Below are 9,773 nucleotides of genomic sequence, written 5' to 3' on the forward strand. Positions count from 1 at the left end.
GAAAGCGAGAACAGCACATTTGCTGGCATTGACTGTGAAGTGAGTAACAGCTACCCACCTCTCGAAAGCATAAAGGTAAGTTTGCAGTCATTGGTATAGCGTGTGGATGGCGTTTGCAGATGCGAAAAACGGAATATCGTCTGCATAATATAAGTAGTTTTTTCTTGATGACGAGGTAGTGGGCTCATGAGAATATTAAAAAGCACCGGGGAAAGAACTGAGCCTTGCGGTACGCCTCTCGTTTGTTTGTGCTTTGAAGAAGAAACGCCACTTTCGTCGCAATAGAATTCTCTTCCACCTAAGAATGACTTTACGCACGCTATTATTATACACCCGGGTACACCACAGGAAGTTAACCGATTCATCAATACAGTGTGCGCCACAGTGTCCTATGCTTTAGCGATATCAAGCGTCACTAAGGCAGCGTATTATTTATGACGTCGAGAGAGTTCTATTCGGCTTTCTAAGTCGACGTGGGCATGCCAGATGGAGCAGCCGGCTCTGAAACCAATCTGACAGGGACAAAAAATGAAATTATCATTATTAAATTGCATGATACGACGGCGAAGCAGCCTGTCAATGAATGTTACTCCGTTTGATGTAAGAGCAATTGGCCTAATGTTCTTCAATAGATACCTTCCTTCTTATTTCTTAAGTATCAATATTACTTTCGCGAGCTTCCAGTGCAACGGAATCCAAGCATATTTAATTGAATAATTCACCAGGTTTAAAAAACAATAGGCGATTTCTGTAACAATAGTTTTAACATTGCATTTGTGACACCATCAGGACCAGGGGCTGAATTCGGTAAACATAGTGCAGTCTCAAATAATTCAGCTAAGGATACTGGCGTGAAGCCATCCCAAGCATCTAATGTAGAGTGAATAGCCGGAAGCCTGGCCGTCAATAGATTTTCTAAGCCTTCTGCTATCCCTTCTTCGTAGGCCCTCAGTTCCTGCGGGGTCAAATCAATTGGGTCTAATGTTAAGGGCGTTGGTAGCACCTTCCTAGCACGAAGGATTGCAAATAAATCACGCTTAGTTTTTAATTAGATAGATAATCACAATGTCTAATGTCGTATTCCTCTTTGGCTCGATTAACAGGACGCTTATATACAGCAGCGTGAAACTGATAATTTTTCCAATTTGTCGTGCACTGATTACGCAGAAGCATTTTCCAAGCGGCGTTTCTTCTTCTATGGTCCCGCATACACTCATTATTCCATCAAGGGCAAGCGGCGCCTTCAGCCGAAGGGATGACAAATTCAGCTTGCTTCCGGGAGTCCCCTAGCATTGAGCAAATGATTGAAGCGATTTCCTTATCATTGGAATTGGCAAGTTTCGAAACGGCAGAACGCAAGAAAGTCTTAAATTTTGTATGGTGCACAAATGTGCATGCCTGGTATTCTAAATATGTTATTGGACAATTGATTTTGAAATGACACAGGAAGATGATCGCTGTTGCTTGTTGAGTCAACCACTACCCACGACAAAACCTTGATGCCAGCGCTACAAAATGTCAAATTTAACACTGAACGAAAGGGTCCTCTAGCAAACGTTACTTGCCCTGTGTTCTGACATGAAAGATGACTATCAATAGTCCACTCTCAAAGCCGCTTACCACACAAATCTGTTTTTAGCCCCCACGACACGTGATGCGAATTAAAATCCCCTACAAACAAAAAACTTTTTTACTGGCAGCCACACCCCTATCAAGTTGACGTGTACTTTGCAAAGCGGTGGGGAAATAAGCATTTACAATTTAAAAAAGGATAGTGAAAGGAATAACGCGGATAGGGATAGTGACGCCTAGTGACAAATTTTACTAGAAACAAGTATCATTAATCCTCCACCTCGTGAGTCTCGATCTAATCGGACAGACCGAAAACCTTTTAAATGAAAACTTTTCTCTGGTGAAAGCCACGTTTTTTGAAGAAGTAAGATATCTGGATTGAATTGAATAGATAGGCAAGTTAAATTTGTTAAAGTTGAAAATGTAGAATGACAGTTCCACTGCAGCACTTTCAACTGTCCAATGGTGTTGAACGCACCGCAGCGGCAACGCGCCTTTAGAATACTTTCTGTAAGCACAGGAGTTGGTTGACTCTTTTTTGATTTGGGTTTCATAGTTTTTGAAATTGGGGAACCCATACGTTTTGGAGCTCGAGTGTCAAGTTCCATATCTGTGACACTAACAGTGTCTGAATAAGAGGGCTCATCCTCGCGTGGTTGGACTAGGGATGTGGGGTCTGTGGAATGTTCTACAACTATGGAAGGCGTCTCTACCTCGCTGCTAGGCATTGGAGGTGTGGCGTTAGATACTGGGCACTGCGTTGCTGTCTTAGTGGTCTGCATTATTTGCATCATGTGACTGGAAATGACTTGCGGTAAGGAATCAGAGAGACTGGATATCAATTTATCCATAGCTTTACCCATTGCTTTTTCCACCGAAGAGTCAATTGCTTCTGAGAGATTAAGATCCATGAGTTGAGTGTTGCGCGCTGTAACACCAGAGTATGCGAAGGCCCTGTCTTTGATAACCGAAATTGCATCTCTTCCGGAGCAGCAACGGCGGTTGATTATTTCAAGAATTTGTATTTGTTGAGCGCGAGCTGAGCAGTTCGAATAGTGTGCTGGCTGTTCTCCCCTCAGAGGCAGAACTTTTGAGTCTGAGTAGAGCATTCACTTGAAAAATGACCCTCCAACAGGTGCGGCAACGCGAGCTAGACCCACATCCTCCTGCGCTGTGCCCGAATCTCCAACAATTCCTCCACTGGATTGGACGTGACGCAAGCGGCTCTACACAGAACACAAGAGGCAACACGTTTATTTCAGATGGACATGATGTGGCCACAAACGTTGCAATAACAGATTCTGTCGGAACCCTCTCGTTATTTGCCAGTCGATTGCAACGGTAGATAGCAATGACGCCGGCTGCGGATAGCTTGTCCAGGGTTTCAGTAGTACCTAATCGGGAGTCTGCCCCGTAAAAGACCCTTGGTGCACGCAGGGTGAGGCGGAATAAAAGCACTCACCCGGGTAGAAGCGAATGAAATGCATTTCAACAGGTCTTCAGCACAGGTCTGGAACGCTAGCACGGTCTGGAACGCTCGTCCGAACGCTCGCATATCAGTGATGGTCTGGAAGAGGTTGGACGTGCCCTTAAGTGCCTTCTGGACAGCCTGTGGATTCATGATCCTGGTGGAACCTCCACTGGTAGGCACAAGCGCCACAGGAACGGTGCTGACGCCACTGCGAAAAAATAAATCCATGGGCAATTCATTAGGTGGCAGAGATGCCGACCAGGCGGATCGCGCCTGGGCAGGAGAACTGGTCGACATCAGCTCAAGACGGTTTGACGCAAGGAATACCAATCAACGAGGAACTAAAAAACGGTTTTGGAGACACCTGAAACCAACCGATACTCAGCCAAAACACCACTGCAGGTCAACGAAACGGTCGCTCAGTCGAGGCCAGCAGGAACCATGGACAACAGCCGTTCGATCCACGAGTCGGCACAGCCGAGCACAGCCGAGCTTCCTGCTTCCTGAAACGGGGTCCTCGTCGGTTACCGCGTCGCGTGCTGGCACGAGCCAGTGCTCGAGAGCTGCTGCGGCTTCTTCTTCTTCTTCTTCCTTCAAATTTCGTCACGTACACACGAGGGGGGGTTTGGCCATTGTTCTCATCGGAACATAATATGAACTTTTTGTTTTCTGGTAATTTATTCATGTGTGCAATTAATATTTCAGTGACAAGAAATGTAAATTATTTTCTGTTTCCGTTTTTTCAATAGTGGTCTTGGGAATTATGGCGAAGATGCTATAGTATTAAAATAACGCGATTTGGTGTTAATAATGAAGACAATGTGCTTAACATGAGATTCTCCCAGTCGCGAAGTGACGGTAGAGAGCATCTGTGCTTTCGGCTGTTCTTTTTTTCTGTAGCTTTTTAATATTGCGTGTACACAGTGATCGCGTCGTCCTTCGGGATGGCGGGCACACGTCCCGTGCAGCTTCCCGTCGACGCAGTTGACCCAGCGGCTGCTCGGCCGGTTGGTGCCCTCTCTGCTACGACCGTCACCGAAGTGGAGCTTCCAGATTCGGCAGATGACTCCACGGTGACTGAGATGGATTCCGACAGTAGCAGCTTCACGCCTGTTGAATCGCGCCGCCTGAAAAGGAAGTTGCGCCGGACATCAACAGCTGGTGAGTCGACTACAAAGACTGTTGACAAACTTGGCGCGTTACGCTGGACATCAGCAGCGAGGGAGTTGCCTGCAGAGAATGTTGACGCACCTAACGGGTTCTCTGTGGCTTTCGTAGCCACAACGGAGACGGCTAATTTGAATACAATCAACAGACTGCGGCTGTCCCAATTCTTCGACCAGCTGATTCCGGGACAAGTCCAAGAGGTGAGAATCAACGCTTGGAAGAATGTCCTTACGGTAGATGTGAAATCTCGGGCGTCCGTGGACAAACTGAAAGAAATTGGAGTGTTAGGCGGTATGCCGGTCCGCCCCTATCTCTCTCACGGAAAACGGACTTCCGCTGGAGTTATTACAGACGTAGACCCTGAAATAACAGACAGCGACCTGCGCACACTCATCAAATCTACGGCCAAGAAAGTCGATATTCATCGTTTCGGCCGATCACAGTGTGTAAAAGTAGTTTTTGAAGCCGACTCTATCCCATCCCACGTCAAGGTGGGCTATGTGCGGCATCCTGTCCGTCTGTATGTTACCAAGCCTGTTCAATGCCACAAATGCAACAGGATTGGCCATGTGAGTGCTGTTTGCAGAAACGAAATATCCTGCCGTCGATGCGGCGGATCGCACCAGCATGACACTTGCAAGACGGAGACAGTCAAGTGCACCAACTGCTTCGGCGCTCATGAGGCGACGGCTAAAGACTGTCCTAGGATGAGGAACGAGAGGCTTATCCTGAAGAAGATGGTAAAAGAACACGCAAGTCACCAAGAAGCGGCCGCGTCTATTCGTCGCCGCAAACGTCGTTCCCGACACCGACGCCCAGAGTCACACTTCACTAGTCTGTCTCAGCCGACGTCACAGCAACTCTCAGCTCCGTTGCCTCTACGTATTGAGCTGCAGAATGATAAGACGCCGCCTGCTGCAGCGCCACATATTACCACGGTGGTTCAGAAAGATGCGAGTACATTATCCACCTCCTCTGATGTGGAATGGCCTGCTCTGCCATCCAAAGTCGTCGAACCAACGCGTCCATCAATCCGTGCCGGTCCAGTGGACATTAAGGACAAGCCAGAAGACCAGCAAGTGAACGTTCTTCTGAAACAACTTTTACATTCCATGCAAACGCTGCTTTCAGGCCTCAATACGCCAACAGCAAGGGTTGTTGTTCAGTTTTTGGATGCGATTGAGCCGCTCTTGGCGGCATTGCAGTGATTCATTATGGCGCTACCACACAACCCCTCCTCTGTGTCGATGCGCATACGTCGTAGTGTAGTGATGCAGTGGAATGCCCGAGGCCTGCGTGGTCGCCTAAGTGACTTCCGACAGCGCGTCCAGAAATACCGCTTCCCCGTGATTGTTATATGTGAGCCCAACATGCCTTCTGCTTTCCGCCTTTCTGGATATGTATTGCTGTGGTCTCGAGAAGCTGATGAAGCCAGCAAGGTATTAGTGTGCATACGCCGAGATATTCCACACTACCGCCTTGTCCTACAGCACCATAACACGAACCACTACATTTGCTTGACGTTAACGCTTAAAGGGCGGGTCTTCTCTATACTCGGCGGCTACATTCCACCCAGAGATCACATTGATTTCTCGTATCTGTCCTCAGCAATCCAGAGTTGCACAGCTCCCCATATTATTGTGGGCGACTTCAATGCTCATCACCCCCAATGGGGAAGTACAGTAATGAATAACCGAGGCAAAGCCTTGTCCGACTTTATGCACTCACATGATTTCGTCAATATTAATGATGGCTCTCCTACGTTTCTGCGTGGCACGTCCTACAGTAGCTGCTTGGACCTGACGTTTGTTTCCTCACGACTACAGTCTTCTATTAGCTGGTTCAGTGATGTGGAAACACATGGCAGTGATCACATACCAACGTATATCTGCGCCAAGTGGTTCGCACCTACCACTTCGTCTCATGTGCGGTGCACGGACTGGCCCACTTTTAAGACATTCGTGGAGAATTCGTGTGTGAATCTCGAGTCACCAACGCAAATAGAAGACTTGATTACGTCCGCCCTCGGTGAGGCCACGCGGACCATATGTGCACCTTCATCGGGGTCTCCTATCGACGTGGAATTCGAGAGGTTGCGTGCAGTCCGACGGCGCGCTGAAAGGAAATATAGAAGGATGAAATCCACGTAGGATCTCGCCCTTTGTCGCCGAGCTCAACGACAAATAAAGCGCCATCTCGAGAAATTAGGAAGGAAGCGCTGGAGAAAGTTCTGCTCATCACTGGATCCTCGCAAGCCGCTGTCACGTATTTGGCATGTAGTCAGGAGCCTACGTTTTCCCCCACAAGAAAGGTACCCTTTCAGTGCTCTGGCCCTTTACTAACGCCGCAATGATGTAGAGGTAGCGGACGACTTCTGCAAAATGATTGTGGGCACAACTCAACAAGCCTCTATCCAATTCGAAGTTTTTGCGCCACCTTCCTCAAGTGACCACTATGACTTGCTCTTTACGATGCCCGAATTAGAGGCTGCTCTTGCGTCGTGTCGGCATTCATCTGCTCCTGGCCCTGACGGGATCTCGTACTCGTCTCTGTCTCACCTTGGCAGGGCTGGTCGCACTGCACTGCTCAATTATGACAACGACACATGGGTCTCCGGTATTGTTCCGCAGCAGTGGAAGATAAGCCGCCTGGTTGCTCTCTTGAAGCCTGGAAAGACTCCTTATGAGCTTACCTCTTACCGCCCAGTTGCATTAGCCAGCTGTGTTGGCAAGGTTATGGAACGAATGGTCCTGGCGAGGCTCGAATGGTTTCTGGAAAGCAATGATCTCTATCCGAAAATGATGACCGGTTTTCGGCGGGGTCGTTCTTCAATTGACAGCGTCATTGACCTCGTTACGACAGTGGAACATGAAAAACGTCAACGCCGACTCGTCGCCGCTGTTTTCTTAGATATCAAAGGGGCCTACGACAACATCCTTCATGAAGCCATTCTCGATGCCCTAGATGACTTGGGTATTGGCGGCCGGCTCTACCTGTGGATTGTGAGCTACCTCAGCGGCCGTTTAGTTTACATGTCCACGTCTGACGGAGACACTAATCGTCATCAGGTATGCCGTGGAGTTCCTCAGGGAGGAGTTCTCAGCCCAACATTATTTAATGTGGCACTGATTGGCCTGGTGAGCGAGCTTCCACCTCACATCCACATCAGTGCATATGCAGATGACATCTGCATCTGGGCTTCTGGTACAACACGCCCACAACTACGTGCGAAATTACAACGGGCTGTGTCATCTACTTCACGATACATACGGCGTCAGGGTTTGCGCTTAGCTGCCGAAAAATGTGCTGTGGTTGCATTCACGCGCAAATCCGTCTGCCGCTACCCGATCTCCATTAATGGTGTCATAATACCTTATGTCTCCCATCACAGATTCTTGGGCATTATCATCGACCGCGATTTGTCATGGACGACGCATGTTAATATGTTGAAGCAAAAACTTAATATGTTTTGCCATGTTCTTCGCTTCGCAACAGGCATGAAATGGGGCCCCACGGAAGGCTCATTACTAAGACTCTATCAGTCTCTTTTCGTGGGCTACAATCGATACAGCCTTCCGATACTCTCAAACTTGAGCATTTCCTGCTTACGGACATTAGAGAGCGTCCAAGCGCAGGCACTCAAAATATGCCTCGGGTTGCCACGGCGTGCCTCCAACAAAGGCGCAATTGAGGAAGCCCACGTATGCCCATTACCGATATACCTGTCCCACGAACCACTTCGCGTGTATTTACGCTTACTGACGCGACACCATTGTCATCCATTGACGTCGGTTCTACATGAGCGACCGGACAGCAGTTTCACAAGTGCACTCCGTTGCCATCTACCCCACATAACATCAGGCTATGCCCTTCCATACCACCCCGTCAAACCACCATGGGTGATGGTTCAACCTTCCGTATGCGTACATGTCCCCGGCATACTAAAGAAATCATTGGTTCCCGTCAGTGGACTACAACAACTTGCTCTCGCGTACATCTGGTCAGAATACCAGACATATATTCATGTGTACACAGACGGCTCCGTGTCACCTAAGGCATCGACAGCAGCTGTGGTGATACCAGCCCAACAGATGACTCGAGGTTTCATACTAGACCATAATTCAACATCAACCGCTGCAGAGCTTGTGGCTATTCGAGAAGCGATTCGCCACATCTGCGGGGAAAGACCTCAAGAGTGGTGCATTTTGACGGACTCAAAAGCCGCGCTGCAAATTTTGGGATGCTTTCTGCGCCACACCGCATATCAGGTTCTGGCCCTGCAGATCACCGAGCTACTTTCATACGCTCAAGAAAAACACCACCGCATAGTGTTCCAATGGATCCCGGGACACTGTGGGCTCAACGGTAATGAGATGGCCGATGCTGCAGCAAGGCGCGCCCTCAGCAATGGCATGCGAACTGTAGTGCCATTCTCTAGACCGGACATCACATGCCTCCTGTCGGAATTAATGAGGAGTGCGGCGAGAACATAGTGGGCCCAGCCAGACGCTCGTCACGTCCGCCTTAAAAGCCTGCATCCCGATAGGAAATTTCCTATTCTGCGTGGAATTCCACGCCCTCATACATGCCTGATACACAGACTGCGATTAGGAGTCGCCTTCACGCGCAAATATTTGCACATTATTGGACGGACAGACTCCCCGGACTGTTCAGTGTGTGGCGCTGTAGAGACTATAGAACATGTGCTCGTGGTGTGCCCTGAGTATGCGCGAGAAAGACTGACATTGGCAGATACATTGAGACATTTCCACAATGGACCACTGTCGGAGGACCTCTTGCTAGGCGCGTGGCCACAGAGTTGGCAGACGACAGAGACAATGCGTGCACTTTCACGTTTCCTAGGTGACACTGACCTGGACTCACGCCTGTGATACCAGTTGTGTAATGTGTCATTCACCTCGTTCCTCCCATTATCATCCATCATTGTGACCCCTTTTCTTCCCCTCTTCCCCCTCCCTTACGTAGACTAGCAGGCCAGATGCTCCATTATCCGGCCGACCTCTCTACATTTTCCAATCATTAAAATACTTCCTTCCTTCTCCCAGTCACAATCACGCACTCGTGTAATATCTGACACACTTCCTTTGGGGCTCAGCCAAAGGTACTTGCCCCAAAAGATAAAGCAATTATCACCTAGACAAGGAGGCCCACGCGCGATAGGAGATTTTTGACAAAATAGGAGGAAATAGTCGATTGATTCTATATCCCCACATGATGCACAAAAGGCTGTTGGTGCGATCCCATATGTACTCATGTATAGATTTAGTCGCGGTATTCGAAATCCTAATAAGGCAATGAAAACTTCCCATGACCGAGAGGGACAAGACCGGACATTCCAGGGGAACGGTAAATGTTCGTTATCCAGTGCAGCAAGGAGGCGCTCATTTTTTCTACCTAGGACTTGTCTCCATCAAAATCTTGTCACCGCTAGCAAAGTAGGGCTGGGCAAAAAGAAACTCACTGGCCCACCAAGCGCTGCCTTTTCCAAGCGGTATGCCATCTGTTTAAGTGCTAGTCCACAATCCCCAAGTATCCACAAAAA

The 9,773-nt window shown here is 48.6% G+C and overlaps 1 protein-coding gene across 3 annotated transcripts in view; it reads right to left on the bottom strand.

Moving 5' to 3' along the window:
- LOC139061091 (uncharacterized) overlaps positions 1 to 3,587 on the bottom strand; it is a 44,001-nt gene extending 40,414 nt beyond the window's left edge. For all 3 annotated transcript variants that reach the window (XM_070540609.1, XM_070540607.1, XM_070540608.1), the window contains exons 1-2: positions 3,419 to 3,587; positions 3,035 to 3,251 (exon numbers count right to left, since the gene is read on the bottom strand). The gene's annotated coding sequence lies outside the window, so the exon portion shown is untranslated. The remainder of the gene's footprint in view (positions 1 to 3,034; positions 3,252 to 3,418) is intronic.
- Positions 3,588 to 9,773: the final 6,186 nt, after the last annotated feature.

The sequence above is a fragment of the Dermacentor albipictus genome, chromosome 6 (assembly GCF_038994185.2).
Source record: "Dermacentor albipictus isolate Rhodes 1998 colony chromosome 6, USDA_Dalb.pri_finalv2, whole genome shotgun sequence".
NCBI lineage: Eukaryota > Metazoa > Arthropoda > Arachnida > Ixodida > Ixodidae > Dermacentor > Dermacentor albipictus.